The sequence below is a fragment of the Nelumbo lutea genome, chromosome 2 (assembly GCF_056320005.1).
Source record: "Nelumbo lutea isolate HS-2025 chromosome 2, American lotus-T2T, whole genome shotgun sequence".
NCBI classification, from domain to species: domain Eukaryota; kingdom Viridiplantae; phylum Streptophyta; class Magnoliopsida; order Proteales; family Nelumbonaceae; genus Nelumbo; species Nelumbo lutea.
In genome coordinates this window covers 42075133-42087485 of record NC_142685.1, presented here as the reverse complement: position 1 = coordinate 42087485, position 12353 = coordinate 42075133, and the positions used below count along the sequence as shown (strand labels likewise).

The following is a 12353-nucleotide window of genomic DNA, read 5'->3' as shown; positions in this document are numbered from 1 at the left end:
TTTAACAATAGTGAATAATTCAAAGCTTTATAATTTAACTTTCACTAAATGAAATATTTATTGGAGAGTAATAATAGTATTAATTATAATTACTTGTAATAATAATAATAATGTAAATAAGTAACACTAACTATATATTTATAAAATAATTAATATGAATTACTATTAATATAAAATGATTATATCCCAATTAATAATTAACATTATTAAAATACTTATTAATTATCATTAATTAATTAGCATTCCGAAGTACTAATTATCACCATTAGTATTAGTAATAATTAATTATAATTATTGATAATAGTAATATAATTATATTCATTAATATAATATTATTAATTATATTTACTTATAATAATATAATTAATTATTTCATATAAGTGTATGAATTACAAATTTTGATAATAATTTTAATATAAATAATTTCCATTTAATATTTATTTTCAAGATAATTAATATGAGTTAATATAAATATAAAATGATTATTTCTGAATTATTAATTACCATTATGAAAATATTTATTATTAATTATAACTACTTATAATAATATAGTTAATTATTTCATATAAATATATGAATTAAAATTTCTGATAATAATTGTAATATAAATAATTACCATTAATATGAGTTAATATAAATATAAAATGATTGTTTCTGAATTATTAATTACCATTTGGAAACTATTTATTAATTATCATTTCGAATAAATAATGATCATTATTGTCATTAATAAATTATCAGTAATTAAGTATTAGTAGTAATTATTATAAGAAATTATTTTTCTGAATTAATAATGTGCAATATTATCACTAATTAATTATTATTAGCAATTAAGTAATAGCAGTAATTATTATTAGAAATTATTTTCAGTAATTAATGATTGTGAATGAGTAATTTTTATTAGTAATTAATAGCTGGAATTAATTAATAGCACAACTTCCTTTTTTTTTAGGAATTGATAGAGAGTGGGTGCTTCCCACTTCTCACAAGCATAGTGGTGGGCTCCACTCTGCATGTGAGTGGACTCTTTCCTTGAACTACCAATTATCATAATTTGACACATGTGCAGTGGGCTTTATTCTTAAACTACAATTATTCATATTTTGACATGTGTCCATTTTGTTTAAGTCTTTGAAATGGCAGGTGTTTAAATGTAGGTGGGCTACATGGAGAGACTCTAGCTTGATTTCATTACTAATATATATATTAGATATGGGATACTCCTGGATAGATTGTTTGATTCTCTATAGTTAGATGCTCAGAGAAAAGGGCTAGAGGTATGTGAAATTGCTAGGGCTGTTCATAAGAAGACCCAACCGACCAACCCGGACCGACCCAACCCGAGTCAGCCAGGTTTTCTTCAGCACTAGTCAGTTTTGGGTTGTAAAAAATCATAAACCGTTGGTTCGGGTCAGTTTCGGTTTTCATATGTGAAAACCGGTCATGAAAACCGAAATCGACCCGAACCGAACCGATTTAGTAGTTAGTAGTTAGTTCCTAATTAGTAGTTACAACCTACTTAGTTCCTACTTAACTAAGTTGTCTCTATCCTAGTTACAACCTAACTTAATTTCTAGTCTTCTAGTTATGAATGACATTAATGGTAAGTATTGTAAGACAAATAGACAAGGAATTTTTTTTGGAAAAGTTTAAAGAATAGAGTAAGAGGATCCTAGTTTTTATGGTCTTTTACACCAAATAGGCAACCAATTACAATTAGAATTAGGTGTTCATTTTTACTTAGATTAGAAGGTTTTTTGAAATATGCAAATTTCAGTGTTCTTTCTCTAGTACAGTTTGACTTTCTATTTTCTTGATAACTTCTATTCTAATTCGCCCCTACCAATTTCAGTCTTCTTTCTCTAATAGAATTAGGTGTCATTTTTTATATCAAATTTCAGTCTTCTTTCTCCAATTTACTAATTTATTACCATGGTTGAACTTAAAGCCAAAATCGACCCAAACCGACTAGGTTGATTTTGCTTAATACACGGTCAATTTCGATTTCAGTTTCAAGTAACCCGACCAAATTGGATCAATTAGAAAATTTTCAATAAACCGATCCAACCCTAAAAAATACAAGACTTACAATCGTATAAATGATGTAGGAAGAAAGAAATACAAAAAAACTAGGAGAGGTTTTGAATAGAAAGAACTCCTTTACCCAATGATACTAACCAGAGAATGAGAACCGACAGCCACAAACTTCTATTCAGATTTGACTTTGGCTAGGTTTTAAATTTTTGGTTAGGTGGAAGTGGAATCCATCTGATGGTCAAAGACTCAAAGCTGAGTGATCTTACAAAAAAAAGTATAAATGGCATTAATCAGCGTCGGTACCAGATAACTGGATTGGAGACGGATCTAATCTTTGCCATTTTTTTTTCTCTTTCCAAGTGCCTACTTTCAATACCGAGACACGTATTCTCACGCTTATCAGCCCCACCTGGTAATTAATGCATGAATTGAATCGGTCATTGCTTGTTGAGAGAGTCAACTAAGGGGATGCGTAGGCTAGGCGAAAGAGTCAAAAGATTAATCAATTAAACAACTTGTGGCAAAGTACAAAGTATTCTTCTTCAGCTCACTGTAGAATTCTAAACAGTCCCCATATTCTATTAGTGGTTGGCCCTATAAACCGTATCTTACATGTAGATTTAGCATCAATTCATTCATGTGGATTTGGCATTAATTCATTATCCGGATTTATTCTGATGGGGCTAAAAAATTATGAACTGAGTTGATCAGTCGTTCTCCTTTTCCTTAAAATCAACTCTACGTGTCCATTCTAGATCACGTACCATCTCAACCATTGGATCACCCGACCACCACCTATCCAAAAAAATACCAGGTTAGGGTTTAACTGTTAAAGCGCTTAAGGGCCCAGGCTGTCGTGCGTGAGTCAAAATTTTCTCATCCGGTTGTTGAGATGGTACGTGACCCAAAGTGGAGACGTGGGGTTGATTTTAGGGAAATGCAGGTTTAGGGTGTTCATCAGTTCATGGTCCGGTTTGGAAAAGATTTTACACCAAATTAATAAATTAGGTTTGAAAATTTTTCAGAATAAATCAAACCATTATAATATAGAAACCAAACCAGGTTAAACTATTCTATTACAGTTTGATTTGATATCTAATATGGTTTTGGCCATTTTATTGAACTTAACCTAATTATAAATCCTAAATAACATGAATACCAATATAAATAACAAATATAATTCATATATTATAAACAATTCCTTGAACATCAAATTATAAGATAAAAATTGAAGCAAACAATAATAATATACGAAATGTTTAAAAAATATATACATACAAACATATATGTTATATATATAAATATATATATATATATATAAATATATATATATATATATATATATATATATTACATACATTAAAAATATATTATTAATAATTTGGTTTAATATGAGGGTGATGGGGGCGAGTACGGTGAGGAAGGAGAAGAGGCTATTGATCCCCTCGTCGAATTGAGTTGCCGTGGGGTTTCTTTTGTTTCTCTTGTTTTTTTGTAATGGTTCGGTGCTGATTTTTGAATTATGTACTGACGATGTTAATTTAATGAAAATGTATTCTTTTTGTTCTGAACTTGCGTACCACTTCTCTCTCTCCTTTTTTTTTTTTTTGCTAGTTGGGTTCCTTGGTCTTGTCGTGGCCGATGTCTAGGGTTTGCCGAGATCTTCAATCTCCAGTTAGTGGGGCCAGAGTATCTTCCGAGCTCTCATCTTTGGGACACTCAGTTATTGGTCTCGTGAGCTTTTTGGCTCTTTGAGGGTTGGCCGTTGCTCGGCTAGCTTTGGTTGGATTGTTAGTCAGTGGATGTGTAGAGTTCAATGATCGCCCTTAGGCCCTGATGGGTGAGGGCATTCTTCTCCACTTTAGACTTGGGCCATGGACAACCGAGGTAGTTTACTTGGTCGGCGATACGTTGTCAAGCTACGCATCTTGGGCTCAGGCCGTTTGAAGATCAGCCGAGTCAGTGTTGTGTGTCGAGCTACACGTGTGTTGCGCAACGGGTGTTGCATGGCCTATGTTGCGCAGTGGGTGTTGCGTGCGCAGCCTGTGTTGCGCTTCGGCATGTTTTGAGGTCCTCAGGGTGAGGATCGTCCTTCATACATGTTGAGGCGTGAGGTGGGACAGCCTGGTTGGGCGATGCCACGGAACCCATCATCTGCATCATCTCAAAGATCTTGTCGACCTTTTCTTGGATTGCTTGGAATTGCGTAGGGTCAACCGCTATTAGGGGCTGCGGGATTTCTTGGTGTGGAGAGCTGTGACGGAGAGGTTCTTGAGATGGGGATTGGCCTGTCGATCTTTTAGGCTGATTCTTAGGCATCTTGATCGTTTTCTTGGTTGCACGATAAGAGAGAAAATATTTCAGGAAAGGATTTTTGTGCGCTTCTCACAGATAGTGCCAATCTAATGCCGCTCGATCTGAGGTGGTGCACAAATCAAGAAAGGTAGTCAAATAGTCCTTGCTAACAGAGCAGGGGCCGAGGTGGTAGGACAGAGCCACACTTCAAGACTTGTGATCAAGAAAAGATGTAAGAGCCCAAGGAGTTATCCCCGGGTAGGTACTCCGATGCTCAACTCAGTAGAAGGTGATGGATGGTCGAGCCAAGTAATATGGGTGTTGGTCCTAATAGAGTGACAATAGGTGCTGGAAGTTGGAATCCCTTACCTTGAGCGGGAGATACTTCTTTATAACTGAAGGTCCGTGTCTTGGTCAAGTTGAGCTTCCGGGGTTGTCGGGATGAGGTTAACTGCCAAGGTTTTTGGGATAGAGTTTTATTCCCCAGTGGAGTTGTCTTCCTTCCTCATTCTATCTGTAGTCGTATTTATCCGCATGACGTTTAGTTGACGTGACTTAGAGGATAAGATGGGGGCTATAGTAATAGTGTAGCACAACCACGACTGCGAAGTCGGTGTATGCCACTAATTTGGATGGGCCATGCTGACGTGGAAGGGGATGATTGGACGATGATTGGGCGGCCACATATAAACCGCATCCTACATGTGAATTTGATATCAATTCACGGTCATGATTCATCCCCTGTACGATGGGGCTAGAAAATTATGAACTAGGCTGATCAGTCATTCTCCTTTTCCTTAAAATCGATCCCACGTCTTCACTCTAGGTCACGTACCATCTCAACCACTGGATCACCAGACCACCTATCAAAAAAAAAAAAAAAACCAGGGTTAGGGTTTAACTGTTTAAGCGCTTAAGGGCACAGGCCGTCGTGCGTGAGTCAAAATTTTCTCATCCGGTGGTTGAGATGGTACGTGACCCAAAGTGGAGACGTGGGGTTGACTTTAGGGAAATGCAGGTTTAAGGGTGTTCATCATTTCATGGTCCGGTTTGGAAAAGATTTTACACCAAATTAGTAAATTAGGTTTGAAAAATTTTCAGACTAAATCGAACCATTATAAAATGGTTTGGGCCATTTTATTGAACTTAACCCATTTATAAATCCTAAATAACATGAATACCAATATCAATAACAGATATAATTCATATATTATAAACAATCCCTTGAACATCAAATTATAGATTACAAATTGAAAATGTTAAAAAAATATATACATACAAACATATATATTAGATACATTAATAAATATATTATTTAATTCGGTTTAATATGATTTATAGTTTGGTCTTAATTTCAAAAATTAAAAATAAAATACCAAACCAAAAAAAATAAGGTTAAGAAATCGTCCAGCCAAATCAAACCATTTTAAAGTCAGCCAAACCAAACCACTTTGGTTTAATGCAGTTTTACGTAGACATATAAATGAACACCCTATGCAAGCTGTCCATGATCATTTTGGTCCAGTTAGATCTCATCACATGCGCCCTGCTCTGTCTCCAGTACCCACATCGGAAACATTGATAATCTGATGTGCACAGGATGTGGGTCAGCAGATCCGATGGACATAATTTATTAACATTTGATGGACACGTGGAGGCATTTTGGGACATCAATCCAAACCGAAAAGAACAAGAAGGTATGGAGTCATTTAAGTTTTGTTACTAATTAGATAGGTGGAATATGGTGGGTAAAATGGATACATAAAGATTCACATGGCAGTCACCCCACTTCTACTATATATATATATATATGATACACCCATCTGGATCGCACCAAATACATCTCACAAATAGAAATTCCAATGTAATTACTTGCTCTCGCTTGTTTTTCTTCATCTTCTTAATTCCCAATAGAATACCAAGATGAATGGGGTGGGCCGTCTTGATGCCCGAATTGAAAGGTGTCAGTGGTCCCCGTGGTCGTGTGTGGTTTAATTGTGTGTGTCTCTCTCTCCTTTCTTTTTTCAAGAGGGCTTCACAAGACGGGGTTAGCTTTAAATTGTCTCTTGATATCACCGACGGTCAACTAGCTAGGTTAGGTTCAATTAAATTTAAATCTGCAGTCAAGGAACATCGTCATCCTCAATCATCAAGTCGATTGCTGATGACATAAAGCGGGATGGATAAGCTTAGCAATTGGCAATGCCAACTATCAAAAATTCAAAATTCAAAAACAGCTATATAACTCTTCTTTCTTAAATGACATAGCCAATTAACTGTGTATTGACCGTAACAGAAGCTAGGTAGCCTCCTTTAGTTTAATTAATTGTTTCCTTTTCCATCCAAATTGGTGCTCAGAGTCCACCCTTGACGTTCTCTTTCTATGTCCTTGCTCACACTTTCCTGGTGCAAATATGCATTTAGTATGGTTGGGTAACAGTTGCTCACTCACATGGAATTGGAATTTCTTCATGCCCCACCTAGACCAACTCCAAACAACCCCCTCCCTCTCTTTTTTCCTTTTAACCATGCAATTTCTCTCAGGTTGTTGAGTCAAAAGCAAATCTTGGATTAATGGTTACAAATAACACGAATATCCAGTGGACTCAGCTGATGAGACAATTAAGTATTTATTCTCACTGCGAAAATGATTTAGAGTTAATTGACAGATACATATTGGTGAGCGTTGAGTTGTTGATAGACAGATGGACCGATGAAGACGGCAACCCTCAAGCGTCTTCAATTCGCATTTACAGCCAACTGGATTGTGCCTATATAAACCGCAGTCAGCTCATCAACAATATCAACATCTGTCTCTCTCTCTCTCTCTCTCTCAAAAACACAGACAAAGACGCACATATATGGAGCTCTTGGTAGTAGCGACTGTTCTTGCTCTGTTCTACGCCTTGTTCCTCCTCTGGAGGTTGGCTAATCAATGGAGAGGTCAGGACTGCTATATACTTCATTATGAGTGCTACAAGCCCACTGACGACAGAAAGCTGGACACCCAGTTATGCGGCAACATCATCCATCGCAACAAGACTCTTGGCCTGGAAGCTTACAAGTTTCTGTTGAAGGCCATTGTCAGTTCCGGCTTCGGTGAAGAGACTTACGGGCCCAGAAATGTCCTCCAAGGCCGAGAAGAATCCCCTACCCTTGCGGATGGGATGTTGGAGATGGAGGAATTCTTCTTCGACAGTCTGGACAATCTCTTCTCCAAGACGGGAGTGTCTCCGTCGGAGATCGACATACTTGTCGTCAACGTATCCATGTTTGCTCCAGAGCCTTCTCTTGCAGCAAGGATTATTAACCACTACAAGCTGAGGAAGGACATCAAGGTCTATAACATATCAGGAATGGGGTGCAGTGCTAGCCTCATTTCCATAAATCTCGTACAGAGCATCTTCAAATCTCACAAGAAAGCTTTCGCGGTTGTTGTGACATCGGAGTCTATTGGCCCACACTGGTACAGCGGAAATGACAAATCCATGATTCTAGCCAATTGTCTATTCCGGTCGGGAGGTTGTTCAATACTCTTAACCAACAATCCCAATCTAAGACACAGAGCCATGTTTCGACTGAAGTGCCTCGTGAGGACGCATACCGGTGCCAACGATGATGCCTATGGGTGCGCAATTCAGCAGGAAGATGCCATGGGGAGGCCGGGGTTTTACCTGAGCAAGAACCTCCCCAGGGCCGCTACTCGAGCCTTCGTAGAAAATCTCAGAGTTATAGCACCCATGATTCTACCCTCCAGGGAATTACTACGTTACGTGATAGTATCACTATCACGCTTCCTTCCAGGATGCAAGAAGGACGGTAGCTCTACCGCCGGCGGCAAGGGTGCGGGAGTGATAGTAGGCGTCAACTTCAAAACCGGAGTCGACCATTTTTGTCTTCACACAGGCGGAAAGGCGGTTATCGACGGGGTGGGGAGGAGTCTGGGGCTGACGGAGCATGATGTGGAGCCGGCGAGGATGACATTACATCGATTTGGTAACACGTCGGCGAGCAGCCTCTGGTATGTTCTGGCATATATGGAGGCGAAGAAGAGGCTGAGGGAAGGAGACAGAGTGCTGATGATAAGCTTTGGAGGAGGCTTCAAGTGCAATAGTTGTTTATGGGAGGTTGTTAGGGATCTGGAGGGTGACAACGTGTGGAAGGAATGCATCGCCACTTACCCTCGAAAAACACTTGTCAATCCGTTCATGGACAAGTTCGGTTGGATCAATGACCAGACGGAGGAGACGTTTAGAAGCAACGAAAGCCTCCATCTCCAGGTTCTCAATTCCCATATTCAACCAGCTGCAGCTTAACAATCATTCATTCTCTCTATTTAGTATAGGATAAGTGTGCCATCAATTAATTCTTGTAGCTCCTCTTGTCTGTGTGAAGTGTGAACTGTGAAGCGATATATATATATATAATTTGTGAAGCGAAAATCGATCATGATAGTGGGAATTTTAAACTAATTGCCATTTAGTGCTCCAGCTTTGTTTTTTAATTAATCAAATATATTTATTCTCATTTTATTTTTGCATGTGTTTTTCTTTCGTACCAATAATCACACAACACGTACGCCTTAAAAAAAATTAATCACACAACAATGAGCGATTTTTGAAGCTTTACGCAAGATTCAAAATATCTATACACCGGATTTAGGGGTGTCAACTGTACTAAAAAATTCGATTTCGAATTCTATATTTAATATAATTGAATCAAATTCAGATAATTCGAATATTTAATCCATCGAATTTGGATATTCTATTCTTATCAAATAGTTAATCGGATTTGAATTCGGATATGACTTGATCCGATTTGATAAATATCTGAATTCGATCGATTATTTAATTCTTATATATAATATATGAAATATTTTATATAATTTATATATAATAATTAAGTTATATAAATAATTTATATATTTATATACTTTATATCAATAAAGTATTTATTTTATATATTTATTAATTATCTAAAGTAATTAATTAATCAAATTCGAATTGAATCGAATATTTGAATATTTAATCGGATTCAAATTCAAATATTAATTTTCAATATCTGTCGAATATCAAATCGAATTTGGATATCGGATTATTATAATAAGCTTTTATGTTTTTTTTAGTTTTTTAAATTTAGTTTTTAAACCTATTTTTAATTATACTTTTCATTAAAAGAGGTCAATTCTTGAAACATTTATACATAGGCGTATCGTTTATCGTGAAATCACCTATACACCTGATATAGGGTATATTGGGTATATCGCATCAAAATTTTGAACCTTCCCTTTGGGTAAAGTAGGGGTGCTCACGGTTTGGTTAACCGATGTCACAGGCACATCCCATACAAGTAGGGGGACATGTTGTGGATGTGCGATTGAAAGTAGGGGTGCTCACGGTTTGGTTAACCGAACCGTGGGGTATTTTTTTCAAACCGAACCGATCTAATCGATTTTTTAAATATATAAACTGAAATCGAACCGGTGCAATCGGTTAACCATGGTTCGGTTTTTTGATTTTTTTATGCACTTAAAATAAAAAAGTAATTAAAACTGTCGCAATCGGTGGTTGCTGTTGATGCCGAACTGGTTGGTACCAATGGTTGCTGTTAAGTGTCGCTTGAAGTGAGAGCTTGAGACTTGAGAGATGGCGCCTAGCGGAGATGCAAAGAGGAGAGGTGAGAGAGAGAAGAGAGATATAGATGGTGTTGGACCGTTGTGCTTGCTTGCCAATGAGGCAGCAACCGGCGTTGCCGCTTGGTGCTTCCGTGCTGATGGTTGGCGCGGGCCGCGTGATAGTATGGAGTGAGGAAAAGGAAGACTCGAAGAAGACAAGAAGTTAGAAGAGTAAGAGAGAAAAAAGAGAACTGAGATACAAAAGAGAAAAAGAGACTAAGAGAGAAAAAAGAGAAGGGGCAGTCTAGGGAAAAGACAAGATTGCCGATTTTCAAAAGAAAAAGTCGGTAGGCTAAAAGTCTCTCAGACCACCGAATTTGATTTTCAATATATATATATAATATAATATAATATAATGTTATATAAATATATATACTAATGTATATATATCGATCGATTCGATTAATCGCTGGTTTTTTTAAATGGTTAACTGAAATCGAACCAAAACTGTCAATTTTTTATTGGTTCGGTTTTGATCGGTTCAATTTATCGGTTTTTTTTCCTCACCCCTAATTGAAAGTGTATAATGAGGTCGGTGTAGGGAGCGCTCTGAATAGCAGATAGGCAAATTCTCTTTTGCTACTATATTGTCCTACCACATGGCTAAAAAAAGCCCTTTGATTTATTGTTGCGGTAGTGTGTCACCACCAAGATCTCATCTCATTTAATTCAACGTGGGACCACATCAATAAATCAAAGGTTTTTATTTTATTGTTTCAGTGCAACGCTATACATTGTGTATCAAATGTGATAATACAAAAATGTCCCATGAAGTTTCACACAATCATAAAAACCTTCCCTTTTGTTTCATTTTAACAAATACCTCCTCTAAGATTTTAAAAATCTCAACAAAAACCTTCCTTTTGTCACTAAACCAAATGGAAAACGTTATATTGATACATCAGTTATTTCAAAAACTTATTATACCTTTTTGTAAACGATTTTAAATACAAATTTATAGAAATAACCCTATTTGAAACTCAATAAAAACCTCCCTTTGACTTCTTTATCCTCGTTCAATCTCCCATCATCCCTAAACTCCATTGACTCAAAGAGAACCCTGGCTGAAACTCCACCATTTGAAAAGGAGGAGAAGAACCATGAAAGCTTTGCTATACCCTTCACTTGCCGGAGCACCTCAAATAGCACTTGGCGTTCAAAGCCTTCCCTTGACTTGTCGGAGCTAGCACACCCTCTGGAAAAAATCCCTCCATGATTTCATGGCCATTAGTTCTGCTCCATCGTCTCCATCTTTGCTATTCAATATTGTATCCAAACAACCAACCCCGATGGCATCGGGATTTCATCTCACGTCTCCTCTACAGACAACCAAAGAACTTACAATCTACCAACTAAACTGCCATCATTTGGTTACAACAGAGATTCAATCTCTAAACTCTTCACCCATTGAACTTTCAAGTTATAAGTTGTACGCAGAGTTTGGAGGTTGAAGCACCTTCCTCCCTCCCGGCTCTGGTTCTTGTTCTTGTTCTTGTTCTTGTTCTTGTTCTTCTTCTCTCTCTCTCTCTCTCTCTCTCTCTCTCTCTCTCTCAATTCCAAGCTGAACTTGAACCTATCCATCGTTTAAAAAGAATTCAAAATTTTTTAATCAAAATATCAAGCAAATAATAGCCCATAATATTTCATTGTTATTATTGTTTTAATTTCCCACCTTCCTTCAATCCCTACCTCATCAACTGTATGCAACCAAAATTTCAATTGGAATAGAAAAAAGGGAGAAAAGAAAAAATAAATTCTTCAAGAATTAGAGAGAAAAACAACAAGAGAGAGATGTTTCATGAAAATATAAACATACTAGTCAAGATATCCATGCATCTATCATGTTATCTTTTACGATTTTTCTCGTTTCTAATGTTTCAACATCTCATATGGGCCTTCTTCTTCAAACTCTCGTTCTTCTTCTCACCCTTCCTTTTTGATCTAGGAATCTCCCAAACTTATGTCTCATTAGGTACACGTAACCATACCAAAAATAGTCATCGGTGAAAGTTATAAAGTAAGAGTATGGTTTCGTGTCCTAACATTCATAGGACCACATAGATTAGTATGTATAAGGTCAAGTGTGTCCGTACATTTTTCAAGCTTACTTGTAAATGACCTTTTTGTTCACAAGTTGGTAGATCTACTGTGAGAAAATTTAGAGGACCATCTTTCACCAGTCTTGTGATACATTCTTTGTTTATATGGCCAAGTCAGTAATGCCACAGACATGTGAGATTAATCGTTTCTCGTGTTCTTTTCTTGGGGGTGTGTTCTATTATTATTTCGGTCACATTTATTTCTAGAGTAGGGTAGATAACATAAAGACCATTCTTAAGTTCTCCAT

The 12353-nt window shown here is 36.8% G+C and overlaps 1 pseudogene across 1 annotated transcript; it reads left to right on the top strand.

The window, feature by feature from the left end:
- The first annotated feature begins 7140 nt into the window (after positions 1-7140).
- LOC148870141 (3-ketoacyl-CoA synthase 12 pseudogene) lies at positions 7141-8868 on the top strand (annotated as a pseudogene). Its single transcript, XR_016107876.1, has one exon. The product of XR_016107876.1 is annotated as a 3-ketoacyl-CoA synthase 12 pseudogene (transcript).
- Positions 8869-12353: the final 3485 nt, after the last annotated feature.